At 36.9% G+C, this 23,286-nt stretch overlaps 1 pseudogene; it reads left to right on the top strand.

Annotated features, from left to right (window-relative positions):
• LOC143394626 (histone H3.3A-like) overlaps positions 1-23,286 on the top strand; it is a 38,546-nt pseudogene that overhangs the window by 693 nt on the left and 14,567 nt on the right.

Here is a 23,286-nt window from a genome sequence, read left to right as displayed (position 1 = left end):
ATAAAACCCCTTTCTATTAAATGATTGTTGGGGAGGGAGCCTGAACATTGTAAGACATATATTGGGACCTGCCAGAGGCTTCCCCGTTAACCCTGGCAGAGCAGATGGGGAAAGAAAAGCAGGAAAGGATTTCTGAAGACTTGCAGCTATGGTCAGCTGGCTGGGTGCTTGGCTCTTCCATGCTCTTCCTTCAAGAATGAAGGGAAAGAGTCATAGCTTACCTGAATGCCATTGACAAAGATCTCCTAAATATCCTTGAGGAGAAAATAAAAAGAAAGCACTACAGGGCTGGGGTTGTGGCTCAGTGGTATAGCACTTGTCTCACATGTGTTAGGTACTGTGTTCAATCCTCAGCACCACATAAAAATAAACAAATAAAGACATTGTGTCCATCTACAACTAAAAAAAAAAATTAAAAACAAAGAAAGCAAGCAAGCACTACCTGTTCCATTCTTTTCCTAGAGCTCCAGAGAAAGTAGATTTTGGAATCTGCAAAGTGGACAGGGCCTATTAAATATAGTCTCATGGAGAGACTATCTAAACCAAGATATTTTGTAAGAGAGGGTATCCTCAATCAAATCCATCATGGTCCCAAATAGTGGGACAGAAGACACAATCAGTTGTTTCCAAGGAAGATGGTTAGAATCACAGCAAGATGTCCAGCCAGGCAGCCAACTGTGTCCTGGACAGGAGGAGAACAGCAATCTCTAATGAAATTAGAACCAGGAAGCATAATGTATGAGCAATTACTCACTTCTTTTCACTCTTGTTCTTTTAGGCTTGTAAGGAAAATCCAAAGGGGAAAGTGTAAAATGCATTCCCATCATGAATTTTAGAGGCCCCAGGATGTCGTATTTTTTTTTTCCTGTTCACACCTGTGATAAGCTGGAATAGATATAAATGTCACGTTCATTTGTGACCTAAGAAGTCAATTCTTCTAGGTTCTGACAAAAGCTGAACGAACCCAAGGCCTCTCCACAAACAGCTGTGAAAATAGTTAAGAGTACCCTCCCCAGATGAAAGTGTCTCAGACTTTTGTCACCCATCATCAACATCACAAGGCAGGTTCACACTCAGAAAACTTTGATTAAAACTTACTGTGTTCCAGGCATTTTTCTAGACACTTTCACAGTTGATATCACAGAAATTTTATACTCTGTGTGTGTGTGTGTGTGTGTCCTGTTTTATAGGCAAGAAACTGAGACTCAGTGGATGGGGCAGGTGACTTGCCCCAAGTAGTTATAAACCTCAAAGAAAGTTACCTTTGTCCTCGGCTTAACTCACATATAGAGACCTTCCTTACAAGCTGCCCTCAAGGAAGACAATTGTTATTTTGATGTGACAATAGAAATTTTATGAAACCATCAAAAATTACCTTATGGATAGCCTGGGAGTATGTGAGAGCATGCCAAAAGCATTCTGTGTAGCTCAGAGCCACTCCCAGAGGCTGATCACAGAGTAGAGTAGTTGCTAACACCTATTGATTCCTGCATGCCAGACAATATTCTGACTTTTTTCCCCAAATACTATCTCATTCAATCCTCAAAAAAAAAAAAAAAAAATCATGAGATAGTACTACTACCCCCACTTTCCAGATGAGGAAATTGAAGGTCAAAGACGTTATAAGTTCCCAGGATCATAGTGTTAGTGTCAGAGAGGTTCTGAACCCAAGAAGTCCAGCTCCAGATGCACACTTTTAACCACATGGTGGGAATGATTTCTCATTCTTTATATTCTGTTGCTCTCAGTGGACAGTCCTAGTTACCTCCCTGCTTCTTTAGAAATGTTCTGTAGTGCCTGCCAGCCCCCCACCTCCATTTACCAAATCTCTAACTTTGGGACATAACCTCTGTGTTTCCCCTAGATTTGTTTGTGTGTGTTATTGTCCAGCTGTCAATGAAACACAGCTCTTGTCTGCAGGTCACAATATTCTCCTGTGACTATCATTTTACCATTCTTCTTCCAGAAAAACATCTGCTGTTGATGTCTTGACACAGATTGTCCACTCAGCATTCAGTAGAGTCCCTGCTGGCTCTGATAAGCTCCTCTAAGCTTTTCCCAACCCCCAGGCTCGGTTCCCTGTGGAGCTTTATGACTTTGGCTTTCCTAGTCCTTTCCCCAGTCATCTTTTTCCTTCCTGGGTCTCCAGTTTTATCTTTATTAGTAAATATGATCCTCTTCACATTTTCTCTCTCTTCTTCCCTTGTAAACATTAAGTCACTTAAGTCTCTTGCAGGTGGAGATCACAATTTTCACTTCAATTTTCTTTCCTCATTGTTCAGAGGATCTTACATCTTAGCACATCTCTTATCTGACCAATTTAGCACTTTAGAATCTTAGATAATGTGATACTGATGGGTTAGAAGGAAGTTATTTGAGCCCAGGTTAACCTATATCTTCCTTTCTAACAATGGTGTTTAAATGTTTATTATTCTCTTGCCTTGTTGACACAGTTAATTTTTCTTCTCCTCTCCCTACCCCACCCCTCACTTCACTACTTTTAAAATACTTTTGACTTGTGAATAAGATGTTCAGGTAGGATAGTTATAGGCTTGGTATGGTTGAATATTTTGTTAATTGTGTTTATCTGTTCTGAGTGGTTCAGTTAACCAGCCTGCACAGGTTATCTGTAAACATGAGAACAACAGATAGTCAAAGGAGTTTTTAAATGCTGAGAAGTACTTCCTTATCCCCAGAGCATGACAATTGCTATGGATAGGATTGTATCCCTCCAGGTCACTTACCATTTTTCTAAGTCATGCTATTGGTGGGGCTTTAATAAATGGTTCCTTAATTATTTTCAGAATTCTAATTCTATACCTTTTCACTCCTCTCTGACCCCCCCACACTCCATATATATACTAATAACCAAAGGTGTCTAGCATCTTCCTCTTTATTTTGAGCTCAGTGCTTATATTACTGTCTGTAAGTTCACTAAAGAATTGAACAACATTCCCTTCAATGCTGAGCCAGAGCAATGATATAAATTTAGAGGAAGATGAAAAATTGTTTAGGCTATTCAATGAGTAAGTTCTCCTTCTATTCCAACTCCTTCCCTCATCTACCCCAAAGTTTCTAGCACAGGGATTCTTATTTTTTCCAACCATGTCCAGTAGAGAAATTTTAATGTTTATTTAGGAAAGTAACATCATCACAAATTAGAGGTGGAAAATTATTTTCTCTTCAATAAACTGCCCTACGGACAAAGAAAAATCTCAAGTTCTTCACTGAGGCCATGCAGTTTCAAAAGCTGCTACAGTTTCACATAGCTCCTATGAGTAGGATGTGATAGAAGGAACATCAGAAGGGACTTTGGTCATGCTTAACTTCCTCCTGCATTCTGACTGGGTGGTCCTTTATGAGTCAACAGGTTTTCAAATGCTTTCGCAAGAGCTCTTGGACTCTTTTCTCTCTTCCTAATACACCAATTGCTCTCCCCCTGACCCCCCTTCCTTGAGACTGGATTGGGTATTTTGCAGAATTTACTAGGAATGGGAATAGAGGCTGTTTGCAAATCAAACTGGAGACAAAGGTATCAAGAAAATCCATTCAAAGGGCCCTTGAATCTCTCACCTGAGGCTGTCTTCTTCCTGTTATACCTTTCTCCTCCAGCTTTGCTTAAGGACAGTGTATTAAGCAACAATTCCTCCAATCCTAAAGATGTTATCGCTTAGGTTTAAATTCTCAACTAGAGATAACCCTGAATCATAACTGCTCAGATCTGATACAGTCACATAAGCATCAGTGTAAGGACAAAGAGCAATTTTTATGGCAAACTGAAATGCAGAGTAAAATGCACAAAACACCAGGAAAAGACCAAAGAAACCTCATATGGAGTAAAGAACCAAATCCTGTTCTGGGAAACTGTTTTTATTGCCTAAACACACTAATGGATTCATTTCTGTCTTTGACCAAGTATTCAACATGCTCTGTTTCCCTGATGGGAACATTTCATATTTAACTCAGTTAAAGCACAGAGGCAGGGCAGATTTTCTTATTGCTCATGTATGTGGATTAAACATTATCTTAAATAAGGCCAATGATTTTATCAATGTGGGACCATGTGAGAGCAGGAGGAGCACTAACAATACAAAATAGAGCTCCCAGAATATTGTTGTCCAGGAAAAACTACAAGGATCCTCTCTTAACTGAACTTGTCAGTGATTAAGTGGAAAGAGATCATATTCCTAAATTCCTCAGGTGTGCCTAACAATGGGACAAATTATGTCCATAACACATTCAATTATGTAAACAATAGGAACTTGCTTATAATACACTTGTAAGTGAATGTGAGGGGGATTTTAAAATGCCATGTTCTTTTTCTTAAAGAAAGAAAAACTGTGATTCATAATCCCATTTGTCATACCCATATAGAATGGATATTTTGTTTTTCTCATTCTCAAAGGACATGTACCACGATGTGTTAATAAGCTATGTTCCTAAGTCTAGCTGTTTTTTTGTTTGTCTGTTTTTGTAGTGCTAGGCATTGAACCCAGGGTCTTATACATGCTAGTCAAATGTTCTGTCCTCACTGAGCCACATCCCCAATCTCGTCATTTCCATAATGACATTTGGTTTCTCATTAATAAAATACTGGTATAATAAATAGGAGACTTGGGGAAGCTATTAAAGTGCCAGGAGGAAATTTCATCTGTATCATTGTAAACTAAAACCACAAAGAGAAATGTCTAAAATCATATTGGCTTGGAAAGAACATTTCCCCTTTATTCTTTAGTTTCCCTGTTCTCTATAGCCTGGGACACTTCCTGTCTATCAAGAATCATGCATTGGGAACTACAACGATGGGTTCTGCCATTAAAAGGTAAAAACCAAACTAAGAAGAAGGACAAAAGGAAATAGAAGCAGCTGGCTGTTTATTCCTTATGTGGCAGGACATGAGTTTGAACAGGACTATAGTGTTTCCACGGAAGCTGTACCTTACCAGCTGTTGGTAAATCATGGACTTTTGAAAACTCCGCTACCCAAAGCCCATGTTTGTAAAGGCTTAGAACATAGGCAAATGATTAATCCACAACTTCTTCTAGATGTTTTCTGTTGCCTTCAATCCCTCTTAAACACACACACACACACACACACACACACACACACACACATGCACCATTGTAGACTATGTAGCATTAACTTTCTCCCTTCTTTATCATCATATGATGTCACAGCCAGACAGCTTTGCAGACTACCAAAGGAGGCTGAGGAACTTTGGCATAAGAACCGAGGTTAAAGCAGGGAAAGCATCTGGGCTCCAAGGGAGGTAAGAACCCTATCCTCTTAGCAACTACTGATGCTGTGTGGGGCCACTGAGAGACAGACAACTTCTCTGATCCCACGGAATGAGAGAAACTCATTCTGTTCCCAAACTACACACACACACATTTGTATGCACCTATATAAATGATATCTTAATATCTTAAATATATAAGGAACTCATCTATTTCAATACCCAAAACAAATAAATAAAAACAAATAACTTGATTAAAAACAAATTGACATTCCTCAAAAAAAAAAAAAAGAAAGAAAGAAAGAAAGATGGCCAACAAGTGTGTGAAAACATGCTCAACATTATGATCATCTGAGAAATGCAAATCAAAACTAAAATGAGATACCACCTCATGCCTATTAGGGTGGCAATTATTTTTTTTTTAAAGATAAGCAATAAGTGTTGGACAGGGTGTGGAAAAAGGGAACTCTTGTACACCATTTGTGGAAATGTAAATTAGTATACCCATTAAGGGTTTGGAAGTTTCTCAAAAACAGAATTAGCGTGTTATCTAGCAATCCTTTTTCTGTGTGTGTGTATTTCCCCTCCAAAGGAAACAAAATCAGTATCTTGAAGAGATATCTGTACCTGCATTGTTCATTGCAGCATTATTCACAATAGCTAATGGGGTAGAAATAACCATCCATGGATGAAGGCATAAAGAAAATGTGATGTGTGCATGCAGGCATGCGCATGCATGTGTGCACCCATGCCCTCATATGTGTGCATATACACATGACACAGAGGGATATTATTCAGCCATAAAAAAAGAAAGAAATCTTACCATGTGAGACAATATGGATGAATCTAAGGGATGTTTTATGGACAAAGGAAAATACTATATGACTATGGAATATAAGAGTTGAATTCATAGAAACAAAGCAGAATTGGGGTTACCAGAAACTGGAAAGTAGGAGAAATAGTGAAATGTTGTTCAAAGAGTATAAAGTTTGGGGTATGAGATAAACAACTTCTGAGTGTCTAAGGTACAGCACAGGTAGTGATGTGTGTGCTTATTTGATTTTGGTAATCATTACACGATGCACTTAATTTAACCATCATGTTGTACGTCTTGATATATACAATCTATTTGTCAATTAAACATATGGTTTTAAAAATAGATTATCATTGTGTATAAGAATGACAAAGGCCAAAACATTCATCAAAATATCCGAATTTACAATCTTAATTTTTTCAACCCTGTGAATCCTGTCTATGGTTGCTCTGACTAGGCCATGCTTTCCTATAGTATTTATTTATTTATTTAAATACTGGAGATTAACCCCAGGGCACTTTTTTTTATTTTTTATTTTTTTTTACATTTTTTTAAATTGGTTGTTCAAAACATTACAAGGCTCTTGACATATCATATTTCATACATTAGATTCAAGTGGGTTATGAACTCCCATTTTTACCCCAAATACAGATTGCAGAATCACATTGGTTACACATCCACATTTTTATATAATGCCCTATTAGTAACTGTTGTATTCTGCTATCTTCCCTATCCTCTACTATCCTCCCTCCCCTCCCCTCCCATCTTCTCTCTCTACCCCATCTACTGTAATTCATTTCTCTCCTTGTTTATTTTCCCATTCCCCTCACAACCTCTTATATGTAATTTTGTATAACAATGAGGGTCTCCTTCCATTTCCATGCAATTTCCCTTTTCTCTCCCTTTCCCTCCCACCTCATGTCTCTGTTTAATGTTAATCTTTTCTTCCTGCTCTTCCTCCCTGCTCTGTTCTTAGTTGCTCTCATTATATCAAAGAAGACATTTGGTATTTGTTTTTTAGGGATTGGCTAGCTTCACTAAGCATAATCTGCTCTAGTGCCATCCATTTCCCTGCAAATTCCATGATTTTGTCATTTTTTAGTGTTGCGTAATACTCCGTGGTGTATAAATGCCACATTTTTTAAATCCATTCATCTATTGAAGGGCATCTGGGTTGGTTCCACAGTCTAGCTATTGTGAATTGTGCTGCTAAGAACATCGATGTGACAGTATCCCTGTAGTACGCTCTTTTAAGGTCTTCAGGGAATAGTCCGAGAAGGGCAATAGCTGGGTCAAATGGTGGTTCCATTCCCAGCTTTCCCAGACACATTGTTATGAAGATATCCAATAAACAGAATAAAGGGAAAATATTAAAAGCTACAAGAGAAAGGAGGCAGATTACATTCAGGGGTAAACCAATAAGGTTAACAATGGATTTTTCATCACAGACGCTGAAAGGGAGAAGATCCTGGAACAGTGTATTTCAAACACTGAAAGACAATGGATGCCAACCAAGAATTCTGTATCCAGCAAAATTAAGCTTCAGGTACAACAACGAAATAAAAATCTTTCATGATAAACAAAAGCTAAAAGAATTTGCACCCAGAAAACCAGTATTGCAAAGCATCTTGAGCAAAACAGTACACGAGGAAGAAATGAAAAACAATAACCAAAACCATCAGTGGGAAGTGCCTCGGTAAAGAGAGAGGGTGGGGGGAAAGCTAATCATGGAGAAACAAACTAAAAAAAAAAAAAAAGATAAATAATCAAACATGGCTGGAAGTACAAAACATATATCAATAGTAACTCTAAATGTTAATGGCTTAAACTCTTCAATAAAGCGACATAGGCTGGTAACATGGATTAAAAAAACAAATCCAACATTATGCTGCCTCCAGGAGACACATCTGATTGGAAAAGACATACACAGGCTGAAGGTGAAAGGTTGGGAAAAAATATACCACACACGGGATCATTGTAAGCAAGCAGGGGTGGCCATCCTCATATCGAATAAAATCGACTTCAAGACTAAGTTAATCAAAAGGGATAAGGAAGGACATTATATACTGTTAAAAGGAACCATTCACCAACAAGACATAACAATTATCAATATTTATGCACCAAATAATGGTGCTGCGACGTTCATAAAACAGATTCTCCTCAAGTTCAAGAATCAAATAGACCACAACACAATAATTATGGGTGACTTCAACACACCTTTCTCACCATTGGACAGATGCTCCAAACAAAAGTTGAATAAAGAAACTATAGAACTCAATATCACAATCAATAACCTAGACTTAACTGACATATATAGAATATATCAACCATCATCAAGTGGATATACTTTTTTCTCAGCAGCACATGGATCCTTCTCAAAAATAGACCATATATTATGCCATAGGGCAAACCTCAGTAAATATAAAGGGGTGGAGATAATACCATGCATTTTATCTCATCATAATGGAATGAAACTGGAAATCAATGATAGAAGAAGGAAGGAAAAATCCTACATCACATGGAAAATGAACAATATGTTACTGAATGATCAATGGGTTACAGAAGACATAAAGGAGGAAATCAAAAAATTCTTAGAGATAAATGAAAACACAGACACAACATATCGGAATCTATGGGACACAATGAAAGCAGTTTTAAGAGGGAAATTCATCGCCTGGAGGTCATTCCTCAAAAAAAGGAAAAACCAATAAATAAATGAGCTCACACTTCATCTCAAAGCCCTAGAAAAGGAAGAGCAAAACAACAGCAAATGTAGCAGAAGGCAAGAAATAATTAAAATCAAAGCAGAAATCAACGAAACTGAAACAAAAGAAACTATTGAAAAAATTAACAAAACTAAAAATTGGTTCTTCGAAAAAATAAATAAGATCAACAGACCCTTAGCCATGCTAACAAAGAGAAGAAGAGAGAGAACTCAAATTACTAACATATGGGATGAAAAAGGCAATATCACAACAGATGCTACAGAAATACAGAAGACAATTAGAAATTATTTTGAAAACCTATATTCCAATAAAATAGAAGATAGTGAAGACATCGATAAATTTCTTAAGTCATGTGATCTGCCCAGATTGAGTCAGGAGGATACACACAATTTGAACAGACCAATATCAATGGATGAAATAGAAGAAGCAATCAAAAGACTACCAACCAAGAAAAGCCCAGGACCAGATGGGTATACAGTGGAGTTTTACAAAACCTTTAAAGAAGAATTAATACCAATACTTTTCAAGTTATTTCAGGAAATAGAAAAAGAGGGAGCTCTTCCAAATTCATTCTATGAGGCCAACATCACCCTGATTCCGAAACTAGACAAAGACACCTCAAAGAAAGAAAACTACAGACCAATATCCCTGATGAACCTAGATGCAAAAATTCTCAATAAAATTCTGGCGAATCGGATACAAAGGCACATCAAAAAAATTGTGCACCATGATCAAGTAGGATTCATCCCTGGGATGCAAGGATGGTTCAATATATGGAAATCAATAAATGTTATTCACCACATCAATAGACTTTAAGATAAGAACCATATGATCATCTCGATAGATGCAGAAAAAGCATTCAACAAAGTACAGCATCCCTTTATGTTCAAAACATTAGAAAAACTAGGGATAACAGGAACTTACCTCGACATTGTAAAAGCTATCTATGCTAAGCCTCAGGCTAGCATCATTCTGAATGGAGAAAAATTGAAGGCATTCCCTCTAAAATCTGGAACAAGACAGGGATGCCCTCTCTCACCACTTCTGTTCAATATAGTTCTCGAAACACTGGCCAGAGCAATTAGACAGACGAAAGAAATTAAAGGCATAAAAATAGGAAAAGAAGAACTTAAATTATCACTATTTGCGGATGACATGATTCTATACCTAGAAGACCCAAAAGGGTCTACAAAAAAACTACTAGAACTAATAAATGAATTCAGCAAAGTGGCAGGATATAAAATCAACACGCATAAATCAAAGGCATTTCTGTACATCAGCGACAAAACTTCTGAAACGAAAATGAGGAAAAACATTCCATTCACAATATCCTCAAAATAAAATACTTGGGAATCAACCTAACAAAAGAGGTGAAAGATTTCCTATAGTCTTGTGGCTCTTGTTCAAAACTTTCCTTCAGGACTGGGAAGTAGCTCAGTAGTAGAGCATGCATGAGGCCCTGGGTTCATTACTAGCACAGAAACCCAAAATATTCCTTCACGGTCTGTTATGGGGAGGTCTTCATCAAGACTTCCTTGCTTCCCACATTTTTTACCTGCTGAAGCTTGAAACCCTGAGATCATCTCAAGGAAGTCTGCCCAGCTGTCATCATCCAACCAGCACATTCCTGCCTTGGAACTTCTTTAGATTGTCTGTTTTGCTAGGAAATGCCTTCCTCTCCAAGTCACCCAACTCTTTTAACTCTCTTCATGTGACTTCATTTTCAGAATTCTTCCTTTGCCTACATGGCGTTCTGTAACTAATTGGAAGAGAAGTAAAGAATTCCTATAGGTGCATGCTGTCAATCTTCAACTAAACTTAGAACTCTTTCATTTATAAGGCTGCTGACAAAATGAAGAAAGCGTGGACTTGGGGAATCAATCTTAATTTTGAATTGAATATTGGCTGTCATACTGATAGCCTCAGACTCTTCAACCTTCATCCATAAATAATGTCATCTACTAAATATGGTTCATGTGAGTATTAAGAGCATGAATAGTATCTGATAGCTGGTCTCTCCCATTTCTACAGAATGTATTTAAATCTCTTACATATGTCCAGTATAAGGGTCAACTGGTTTACTTGATCAGAGCAGTCAGTTGGTACTGTTTTGCAGAAGCATACAACTCCAACACATCAGTGACTTAATGACAAGGTTTGTTTCTTATTTATAGTGTATATCCCTGAAGCTCTGCTTCATTTATTTTCATTCTGAGACTCAGGCAGAATGATCCATCTGCTAGATAAGACAATGAGTCAAAGGGCAGAGGGAAGAGGGAATATGGCAGGGCCAAAAGATAGCTGTTACACTCAAAAGGGCATGCATCACTTCTCACATTAAATTGACTAAAGTATAGTCACATGATAAGCTTGATGTTAAACTGCAGGAAGAGGCAGTGAAGATATTGAATAATAATACAATATGACATTTCTGGTCTTAAACGTTTGATTTATAGCCAAATATTATGCATGTTTACAATACCAATTATTCACTTTTTAATAATTTATTTATTTATTCTAATTAGGCATATATGAGAGAAGAATGCATTTTGATTCATTGTGCACAATTGCAGCACAAATTTTCATTTCTCTGATTATATACGATGTAGCATCGCACAATATATGCCGTCATACATGTACCTAGAGTAATAATGTCCATCACATTCCACCATCTTTCCTGTCCCCAAACCTCCTCTCCTTCCCTTCCTCCCCTTTGCCCAATCAAAGTTCCTCCATTTTTCCCATACCCCCATGGATCATTATGGATCAACAATCCACTTATCAGAGAGAACAACCAATCTTTGGTTTGTGGGGATTGGCTTACTTTGCTTAGCATGATATTCTCCAACTCCATTCATTTACCTGCAAATGCCATGATTTTATTCTCTTTTAATGCTGAGTAATATTACATTGTGTATATATATATATATACCACGATGTCTTTATCCATTTGTCTATTGAAGGACATCTAGATTGGGTCCACAGTTTAGCTATTGTGAATTGAGCTGCTATAGATATTGATGTGGCTGTGTTACTATAATACGTTGATTTTAAGACCAAGGAGTAAGATAGCTAAGTTAAATACTTCCATTTCAAGTTTTCTAAGGAAGCTCCATACTGCTTTCCAGATTGGTTGCACCAATTTGCAGTTGCATAATCAATGTATGATTATATTATATTCCGGCATATCCGTGACAACACTTATTGTTGTTTGTATTCTTGATAACTTCCTTTCTGACTGGCGTGATATGAAATCTTAGAGTACTTTTGGTTTGCATTTCTCTAATCACTAGAGATGTTGAACATTTTTTCATGTATTTGTTGATCAATTGTATATCTTCTTCTGAGAAGTGTCTGTTCAGCTCCTTAGCCCATTTATTGATGGGTTTTTTGTTGTTGTTGTTTTTGTTTTTTGGTGTTAAGTTTTTTGAGTTCTTTATATATCCTGGAGATTAGTTCTCTATCTGATGTGTGTGGCAAAAATCTCCCAAAATGTATGCTCTCTCTTCACCTTATTGATTTTTTTTCTTTTGCTGAGAAGAAGCTTTTAGTTTGAATCCATTCCATTTATTGATTGTTGATTTTATTTCTTGTGCTTTAGGAGTCTTGTTAAGGAAGTTGGGGCCTAATTCAACATCATGAAGATTTGGGCCTACTTTTTCCTCTATTAGGTGCAGGTCTCTGGTCTAATTCCTAGGTCCTTGATCCACTTTGAGTTGAGTTTTGTGCATGGTGAGAGATAGGAATTTAGTTTCATTTTGCTGCATATGGATTTCCAGTTCTCCCAGCACCATTTGTTGAGAGGATATAATTTCTTCAATGTATGTTTTTGGCGCCTTTGACTAGTATGAGATAACTGTATTTATGTGGGTTTATCTCTGTGTCTTCTATTCTGTACCATCGGTCAACATGTCTATTTTGGTGCCAACACCATGCCATTTTTGTTACTATAGCTTTGTAGTATAGTTTAAGGTCTGGTATCGTGATGCCTTTCTGCTTTACTCTTCTTGCTAAGAATTGCTGTGGCTATTCTGGGCCTCTTATTCTTCTAAATGAATTTCACGATTGCTTTTTCTATTTCTATAAGGAATGATGTTAGTATTTCAATTGGAATCATATTGAATCTGTATAGCACTTTGGCTAGTATGGCCATTTTGACAATATTAATTTTGCCTATCCAAGAGCATGGGAGAGCTTTCCATCTCTAATTATTCCCTTTAACTTCTAGAAGAAAAAATACCACAATGTGATATTTTATATACTACATATACTACCTTAAACATATGCTACAGGGCTGGGGCTGTGACTCAGTGGTAGAGCACTTGCCTAGCATGCATGAGGCACTGAGTTCGATCCTCAGCACCACATAAAAACAAACAAATAAAATAAAGGCATTCTGTCCATCTGTAACTACAAAAAAATTTTTTTAAAAAACATATGCTACATACATATACAATAGATTCTGTATTATAGACTCCAGAAGAATCAGGAGTTATCTTTTTTCATCATTGTACACAGCAACAGGCTCTTGATGACATTTGGGAGAATGGCCAATTTTACAGGTAGGCAGGATAGCACCAGAGCACACCATGAGCAGTGATCATCAGAGATGAGACAGGGCACTGTGTTTACTGGCTTAATTTGAGGGCTGTTCCTGTGGAGTGTATTCTGCCATGACTTATCTGCAGGATGATAAAAAGCATATCAGGGACTCAACTACATTCTTATTTGTTTTATTACTTATTCTAGGGAGTCTTCTTATAATATAGGCATCAGAATAATGCAAGGACAGACAACAGAAATACCAGCAAGTAAGTTTGTCAGTCCAGCTCCCACTTAAATTCACAGCATAGCCTCATATGTTACCCAACAGATAAAACACAGCTACCAGTCTGTTTTTAATTTAGGACCATAATTTAACCAAGTCTCAACTAGTGAATATTTATATAACTGTATTATATTTGTAATATTTTTCTTTTATATAAAATACTGAACTGATATTCTTATAGGTATTCCATATCTGCATCAATATTCTTCAGGAAAATATTCAAAATATGGATTTTTGACTGAAGTGCTACGTACATCTTTAAGGCTTTTGATCCAAATTCCTTTTTCCTACTTTTCAGAATCCCCCAATCCTTTAACACACTCACTTCCTTCCTCACCAGACTTACATTCCACAAAAAATCATGTAGTAACTCCCTTGTATATACCTTCAGCTCCCTTATCACCCTTACTTCATTGTACTGGTAGCAAAATTATGATTCTTGTTAAGTTCAACCCTTCTAGCTACTCTATACCAGCACCCAGGCAGCATGAGGCTGGAGAAAAATGCCCAACCACATTGGCTGGTCTCATTTTAAATTTGTGACCACCAACTTCAAATCAGTCCTTAAAGTGTGCCAGGACACTGTGCTAGATGTCTCTAGACCATTCATTCTCTCAGTATCTTCCTCAATTTTTCCACACCATTTTATTTCTTCTCAACTGCCTCCTTTTCTACCCTGATTCTCAGGTTTCTAACCCACTGTGCAAACTGAAACATCCAGAAGGCAGAGAATCCATAGATTGCGCCACCACATTATTGTCTTAACAATGAGCATTCTGTGATAGCGTCTCCCCCACTGTTAGCACAGATGAGTAGTCACTGCTCCCGTTTCCTTCAACGTTATCACTCCAGCGATTTTGTTCTTTTGCTTCCATGTTATTATTTGGGGCAGTGCATCATTCCCAGCCACATATAAACTGTTGCTTTTTTCCCCATCTTAAAGTAAATATTTTCTTTTGAGCCTCTATCTCTTGCCAACTATTGTCCCCTTCTAGCAAAGCTATAAATACTTGTTTATATTCAATCTTGTATTTCTCTTCTTCCATTCTCTTGTTATAACCATCATCAATGGAAGGTTTGCATATAATAGGATTTACCAATTTGATGAGTTTTGCAAATATAGACAGTCATACAACAATGATAATTAAGATAGGACCTTTTCATTGCCCATCCCAAAGTACCCAAATGCCTATTTGCAATTGATTTTCTCTCATCCCTAGCCTCTGGTGGATGACTGCCTATCTTTTGTAACTATGGTAGATGTCTTTTCCCTAGGTTTTTTTTTTTTTTTTTTTTTTTTTTTTGGTGCTGGGGACTGAACCCGGGGCCTTGTGCATGCAAGAAAGGCACTCTACCAACCGAGCTATATCCCCAGCCCTTGCCTAGTTTTATATAAATGGAATTACAAGGTACATAGCCTTTTTGTAAGACTTCTTTCAGTCAGTATAATACTTTGTTTTTTATTTATAGTTGTTTGCTTTTTTAATAAGCTTCATGTCACGATATCAATATACCACAATTTGTTTATCAGTTCACCCATTGGTGGGTATTTGAGTCATTATCAACTTTTTGCTATTATGAATAAAGCTGCTACAAACATGCATAAACAAGTCTCTGTGTGTTCATATGCCTCCATTTCTCTTGAGTAAATACTTACAAATGCAATTGCTGAGTCACATAAGAAGCATACATTTCACTGTAAAAGAAACTTCCAACTGTTTTCCAAGTTAGCTGTACTATTGTGTATTTTCCATACAAATGAAAACTAGAATGATAAGTCTAGTTGTTCTACATCCTCAACAACACAGGGATTTCAGGCTTTTAAAATTTCAGTCATTCTAGTGAGTTGTAGAGGTATCTCATAATGTCTTTAACTTGCATTCATCCAATGATTAAGGACCTTGACCTCTTTTCATGTACTTATTTAGCATCATATAGCTTCAATTGTCTGCCCATTTAAAAACAAACAGGTCTGGTAGTATAGCTCAGTGGGTAGAGCAGTTGCTAGCATGTGCAAAGTGGTTTTGATTCCCATCACTGGGGAAAAAAATTCACAAAACAAAACCAGGTTGTTTGTATTTCTGTTATTGGGTGATTTGTGCTTGATGTATTCTGGGAAGAAATCCTCTCTTCTTTCAGATGTGAGTTTTGCCAATATTTTCTCTCAGTGACTTACATTTTTATTTTCCTAGTGATGCCTTTCAAAGAACATAAATTTTGAATTTTGATGAAGCCCAACTTATTGAGATTTCTTCTAATCTAAGCTTATGCTCTTAAGAAACTTTTATGACCCCAAAGTCAGGAAGATTTTTTTTCTGGAAGTTTTATACTTTTATTTCATATGTTTAAGTTTATGATTCATTTAATCTTTGTTGGGAAATAAGAGTTGAAGTTCATTTTTTCCATGTATATCTCCAGCTACCTCATCAGTGTGTTTTCTCATACTTTACATTCCCACCTGTTAAAATAGATGAATAGCACATTATTACACTCTATCTTTTCCTTTTGAATTATACCAGTATTTTTGTTAAATGTGAATTTATTATATGTGTAGGTTTATTGTTGGATTCTCTGTTCTGGTGACCTATATGTTTATACTTAAATGAATACTACACTTTTTTGATTACTGTAGCCCAATAGTAAGTTGTGAAAGCGGCAATGTAAACACTAACACTTTCTTTTATTTCCTCAAAATTATTTTGGCTATTCTAGGTGTTTTGCATTATCAAATACATTTTAGAATAAGCTTGTCAATTTGTATTTTGTTAAAGCCTGTTAGGATTTTGATGGAGATTATTTTGAACTTATAAACCCATGTTGGAAAAATCAGTATCTTAATAATATTGAGTTTTCCAATATGGTTGGAAATATTTCCATATCTTTGCTGTTTTGAATAATGCTGCATGAAGATACAGGTATTTCTTCAAGATACTGTTTTTACTTTCTTCAGATATATATCCCAAAGTGAAATTGATGGATCACATAAGTAGTTATATTTTTAAGTTTTCCATAATGGTTGTACTCATTTATATTCCCACCAACAGTGCACAAGGGTTCCCTTCTCTCCACATCTTCACTACACTTGTTATCTCTTATCTTGTTTGGTAATAGCCATCCTATCAGGTGCGAAGTGATGCTCCCTTGTAATTTTAATTTGCATTTCACTGATGATTTTATCTCCACCATTAATTTATTAGCTACACCTGTTTTGTTTTTCAAAAGTGATAGTCATTCTAGGGTTTACAGTTATACATCTTGTTTCATCCTACTTTCAAAAAATATTATACTTATTCATGTAGATGTTTCAGACCTTACAATAGAATCTCTCAATCCCTTTCCTTCCTGTGTGCTATGGTTCTCAGACACTTTGCCTCTTTGCATGCTATAAACCATTTAATTCAATGTTGTTAGTTGTGCTTTAAATAGTGGATTATCTTTTTAAATATCTAAATAAGAAAAAGTTTCACATCTATCCACATACTTACTATTTCTGGCACTATTCATTTCTTTGTGTAGATATGAGGAATCCTTCATTTGTTGTATAGGGCTACTGGTAATAACCTTTGTCAGCTTTTGTTGTTGTTTTTTAATTTGTGGTAAGGACACTTAACATAACATCTACTCTTATAAATGTTTAAGTCTACAATATGATTTATTAATTCCTAGCACAAGGCTGTACAACAGATCTCCAGAATCTAGTCATCTTGCATAACTGAAAAATTGTATACTTGTTGAATTCATCCCTCTTTTTTGGTCTTAAAGTGTTTTTATTTCACCTATATTTTCATGTGTGTAGGATTCTGGATTGACAGATTTTGTTTTTCCTTTCAGAACTTTAAAGATGTTCAGTTGTCTTCTGATCTGTGTGGTTTCTGATAGTCTGTTGTCATTATTTCTCTTTATGCAGTATATATATATATATATATATATATATATATATATGTTCATTTTTTCCATGTATATATCCAGCTACCTCATCAGTAGTATCCAGCTACCTCATCAATAGTATCCAGCTACCTCTTCATATTTTTTTCATTACCAAAGGATTTCAACAGTTTGATTATGATGTGCCTAAAGTAGATGATGTTTATTATATTTGGGATTTTTGAATTTTAGAGTTTTTATTTTCAACAAATTTAGATTTTTATCATTCTTTTTTCAACTACATTTTATATCACCTTTCTCTTTCTATATTTTATATCACCTTCTCTCCCTATGGAACTCCAGTTTTTGATCTGTCACACAAGTCACTAATTGTGTGTATGTGTGCACACGCTCATTTTTTCTTTGTGCTTCATGTCTACAGTTTCTATTGAATTATCTTCAAGTTCAGTTACCTTTTTGACTCTTTGTTATATCTTCCATTTCTCTTGTCAAATTTGTTTCTCTTAGCAACCTCACACATACTTGTAAGATGCATAGCACTTTTTTAAAGGTCCTTCTCTATGAATTCCACAATCTCTGTCTATTCTGGGTCTATTTCTATTGATTGACTTTTATTCTGTTCATAAGTAATAGTTCTCTGCTTCTTTAAAGGTTTGGTACTTTTTATTGAATATAGAATTGTGAATCTTTATTTGCTATGGGTTTTTATTGTATTCACTTAAAGATTATTAAGGTTCTTTTCCTGAGATCCAATTATGGTGCTTGAGGTTCATTCTGACCCTATTGAGACTTGATTTTTAAGTTCTAGTAGCTTTCTTTTGGGACTAATTTAGTTTCATCACTAAGGTATGCAGCTTCTGAGGATTCTAGCTAGCATATATCATTAGAGTCTCCCTAGTTTGGTGATGAATTCCTTTGAGCACTGTGTCACCTCCAGAAATTATTCTGGCAACCCTTTCCCTAACCTTAAGAAACTTTCTGTGAAGAAAGTTCATATCAGTACTTAGCCAAAGAGGAGAAGACCTCTTCAGAATCTTCAAAGAAGTCCCCCAGTCTTCTGTAAACTTAATCTGACCAGCATTCACCTCATCATTCTGCTGAAACTCTTTGCATCAAGGTCATCCATGATCTCCAAATTGTCAGTGTAACCCTTGCCTGCATTTCAGATTCACAGAAAATGGTTAACTCTTCTTCAGAACTCATAAGCTACTATTGAAGACATAAATAAGATGACATATAGAAACACTAAGTAAATTTGTTTAGCATTTGTCATGAATTCTCACACTTTCTTAATGTGGGGCTTACATAGGTGAAATCCTGTGAAGATTGAGGATTGGATATTTGAATTTCTTCAGTGGGCTATAGGATGATTTGGGCAGAGGAACATTGCTCCCAGGAGAGTAGAAATTGTAAGAGGAGGTGTTTTGGAGTGGGACGCTATACTGGTTAGTTTGCATTTAAGAGGCATACTTGTTAACAGGTTGTTTGCTACTTTTAAGAATTAGCTAACCCTAAGAGGGGCAAGCCTCAAAGTATCATAAAATACAGAATATAAAAAACATGATTAATACACAGCTACAACAAATTGACCCACCTCAAAGAGATTTATCTTCATCAGGTATGAGAGAGATGTGATGATTCCTGGAGAGTTTGATCTAGTCATGAGTCTGGTGACCAGGGACACTACTATGAATGGGCCACTGTCTTCTCTCAGCTAGGCTGCTGCTGTTTTCTCCTTGCTTCTAGCTTTACTACCTTCACACTGGAGTCATGGTGATGTTTATATGTTGCATGTCTAATCTTGTTGCTCATCTGCTTAACACCCTACAGTGCCAACCTCCTACTTATAGAATCAAGTCCAAACTTGTAAAAATGGGATACAGGTATTAGTCCCATTCCTTGTCTTCAAAGACCTATACTCACCACAAAATACACAGTCTAATCAGCTATACTGACAACTCCCCATCCCCATCAGTTCTTTTAAAACATCAAGCTCATCTTTTTTTTTTTTTTTTGAGAGAGAGAGAGAGAGAGAGAGAATTTTTTTAATATTTATTTTTTAGTTTTCGGTGGACACAACATCTTTATTTTATTTTTATGTGGTGCTGAGGATCGAACCCAATGCCCTGTACATGCCAGGTGAGCGTGCTACCACTTGAGCCACATCCCCAGCCCTCAAGCTCATCTTTATACTTATTTTTTCCCCAGTACTGGGGAAACACAAGGCCTCTCACATTCTAGGTGAGTGCTCTAACATTGAGCTACACTCCAGCCTTCTGATTATTCATGCTTGTTCTCTCTTGTTCTAACTTTAAAGAATCCTTCAGTCCTTGACTCAAACATATCCTCCTCACAGAGTTTTTTCCCAACTGTCCCCCAACACAGGCCAGCTTCAGGGACCCACAGAGTCCTGCTTGGTCACCACACAGCCCACTCCCCTTCCCCATCACAGCTCTAATTGGACTTCTATGATTCTATTTATTTCTTTCACTTACCATGAAGACAGGGATTATATAAATGTTTCCATGTCTGTATTACCAGCAGCTTGTATGGGGCTCGGGGACAGCAGTCTTTCAGGAAATAAATCTAAAATGCATGAAGGTGAGTAAAGTAGTGATCTCTAGGACCAGGCCTTCTCAGAAAGGGACTGAACTGAGAGGTTGGTTTCAGAAGTGCTTCAGACTTTTAACACTTTGTTGGGATGAGTAGTAGACCTTGAATTAGAACCAAATTGATCTCCAGGAGAAGAGAGAAAAGAAAAAATAGCATTTTCTTGGTAAATTTCTTCTATATTTACTTTGGGTCATGTAGTTCTTTATGTGCCAACAGGTTGATATACCCCTCAGTATCAGTGAGTGCTTTGACCTTCAGTTGATGACGACACGGGACAGAAGATGTCATAAGAAATTCAGTATTTCTGAAAGATAACAAAAATTCCAATGTGCATTACAAAGAACACTTTATAACCTTTGTGGTATTTCTCTATGTTCAGCATTAAAGGTGACAGGTGCTATACCTCCATTTTTCTGAACCTTTAACTTAAGCAATATTTTTCAGATAAAGAGAACAAAATTTATAGAAGATTGGAGAAAGAAACCCCCAAAGACTAAAGTAACATCTCTATAGGAAAATAAGTTCTTAAACATCTAAAAGGAATGAGAGGGAGGAGGATGTAGAGGTGCTAAATATCCCCCCTGAATTTTGATTGAGGGCTAGACTAGAGAAATGAAAATATAGCAGGAGGTATTAGGTTAGACAACAGGGAAATGATCATGGCAATTTGAGAGACCCAGCACCCACCCACCCACATGCACCCACACAAACACACACATACTTTCTGCCCCTCCCTCTCTCCCTCCCTCCCCCCACTCCCTGTCTAGCAGATCAATTAATACCAAGTTTGTTTTAAAAGCAATTCTGATTTAAAAGATACAAGGGTATACCAGACAACTTCCAAGGCAACTTTAAGCAAAGTGGCAGAACTTTTATTCCTCTAGCAATTCTCCTCTTGTTTATGGCTTTCTCAGCACTCTTTCTTCCATGTCAAGGAGATGTTGTCAGAAATTGTGAAAATTGCTGGTAACAGTTCTATCATCAGAAAAGCAATCATGCTGGGTATTGAACGTACTAAGAACAATGCATTAGAAATATAAGGAGGGGTCACTTAAGAGCAGGGTGGGGGTAAGGTTTTTCCTTATTATTATGTATAATGAAACAGAATTTAAGAAACATATATCTAACTAAATATTTGCTCCTCTCAAATCCACCAGCATCAGCCAGAGTTAGAACTAATGGATTTGAGAATAAGGGCAGATTTAAGTGCATGTCATTTAAGCAAGGACTTGTTAAACATTAGAAGATTGCTAGGAATCTCAGACAAGGATTTGTGCATTGTAGGTAGTTGGATTAGAAAGCCAGTTGGTAGAGTGCTTTTCAAATCTAAGATTCTGTGTCTATTATTTACTCATGTGTGTTAGGCACAGTTGTGTAAAAGTGCCAGCTGCAACTGTTTATTACTCTGAGAATGATTTCTTTTCTCTGGACTGTGGCTTTCCACTTCACAAACATAGCATCTGTAGCAGCAAGAAGGTTTATATCCCATTCTGTCCTTTTTGTTTCCAATGTTGTTTGGTGTTACATGGGGGTAGGGATGGAGGGGAAAGGAGTGTCCCAGCTGGAAACAACCTCCAGGGAATATATGTCCTACCTAGAAAGATCCCTGACTCTCTGCTGTCTTCATGTGGTGTATGAAGCACCCAGCTGCAGGAGGTTTTCATTTCACTGTATACCTATTCCATTTTCCTTAGTCTATCTTGTCTCCAGTTTTATTATCTATTAGTATAAATTATATATTTGTGGTTCTGTTTCATTCCCAGAGTCTTTGGGACTTGGATTTCTCTTTAGCCCTTGACCAATACTAAAATTTTCATGTTTGCTTTTCTCTCTTGGCAAAATTGAGATTTTAGGTCATGTGTTGCCAAATGATAAAAATATATGGTGGTTATATTTTTACACATCTATAAATCCTTCAATTTATTACAAAAAAGAAATTAAAAGACCTGGTTATTGTAGAAAATTAGAAACACAGAAAAGAGTCAAAGAACCAGTCATTAAAATAGTGAAGTGATATCCAGTAGTGTCTTTCTGGTGGCAAAATGAAAAGTGCATGGTTTCTCCATGGAATAAGGAGACTTGGGTTCTACTTCTGTAGTTTCCTGGCTTTGTGATCTTTATCATCTCAGTAAAAGTGAGGCAAGAATTAAACATACCATGTGTGTGGAGTAGCCTACACAGAGCATTTCAAGTCATCCAATAAACGTTAAGAGACTGCTGCTCTGAAGAGTCAGGAATTGCTGTATTCTGGTTTTTTAAATGCCTGCACATTTTCTCTCCATTCCCACCTCACCTCATGGCAGTTCTTAAAAAGAGAAAAAAGAAAATAGAGAGGGAAAAGAATCTGTTGATCTGATATTATTTTACTTAAGGCCTTCAGAATAGTTGATACTTTCTATGAAATACACTTTTCTTGAAATTCTATTGGATGAAAAGATTGAACCATTTTTATGAAAAATCAAACACATCTAGGAAAGCAGGTCATTTCCAACGAGGCCCACACACCTCTGAAATCCTGCGCTACGCCCTTCTCTTCAGCCCCTAGAGGGCAGCATGCACTAAAAGAAACTCACCCAAGGCCCAATTAGAATCCATTTAAATGGCCACTTACCTTAGATTCAATTGTTTCTCATCGACCTTAAAAAAGACCTTCGAAAAATCTCATTAGACACACTATCAAGAGTTTTAAAAAGTATTAGCTGTAATTAATGGCTACCACAGTACTGCTTTATTAAGATCATCAAATGAATAATATTAAATATCTGGGATGAGCATGGCACATTTGCCCAGGAAGAAGCACGTGCTTTCTCAAATGGGATTTCTCCAGCGGAAGTGATTTCCTGGCCTATCTGCCCTGGGCAGGCTCTCTTCAAACCTCAGAGTGACAGAGCCCTGGCTAGAGGTCTCTCTGCTCTATTTCCTCTCACCCACCTGCCTCCTCCACTTGCCCTTCATTCTTGGCCCACTAAGAATAGAGGCGCTCAGGGCTGGGGATGTAGCTTAGAGGTAGTGCACTTGCCTTGCTTGGATGTATGAGGCCCTGGGTTCCACTCTCTGTATGGGTCAGGTGGAGGGAGGGGACGTTCAAGGCTCCAGAGTCTAGGTTCTTGGACACTGTTACTTTGTTTCTAGAGTTCACTTTTGCTTTACCGCTAATACCGTCGTCAGTGCAAATACATAAAGG

The sequence above is a fragment of the Callospermophilus lateralis genome, chromosome 3, assembly GCF_048772815.1.
Source record: "Callospermophilus lateralis isolate mCalLat2 chromosome 3, mCalLat2.hap1, whole genome shotgun sequence".
Classification (NCBI taxonomy): Eukaryota; Metazoa; Chordata; class Mammalia; order Rodentia; family Sciuridae; genus Callospermophilus; species Callospermophilus lateralis.
The sequence above is the reverse complement of the archived record's forward strand: the minus strand, read 5'-3'. Positions and strand labels throughout refer to the sequence as shown.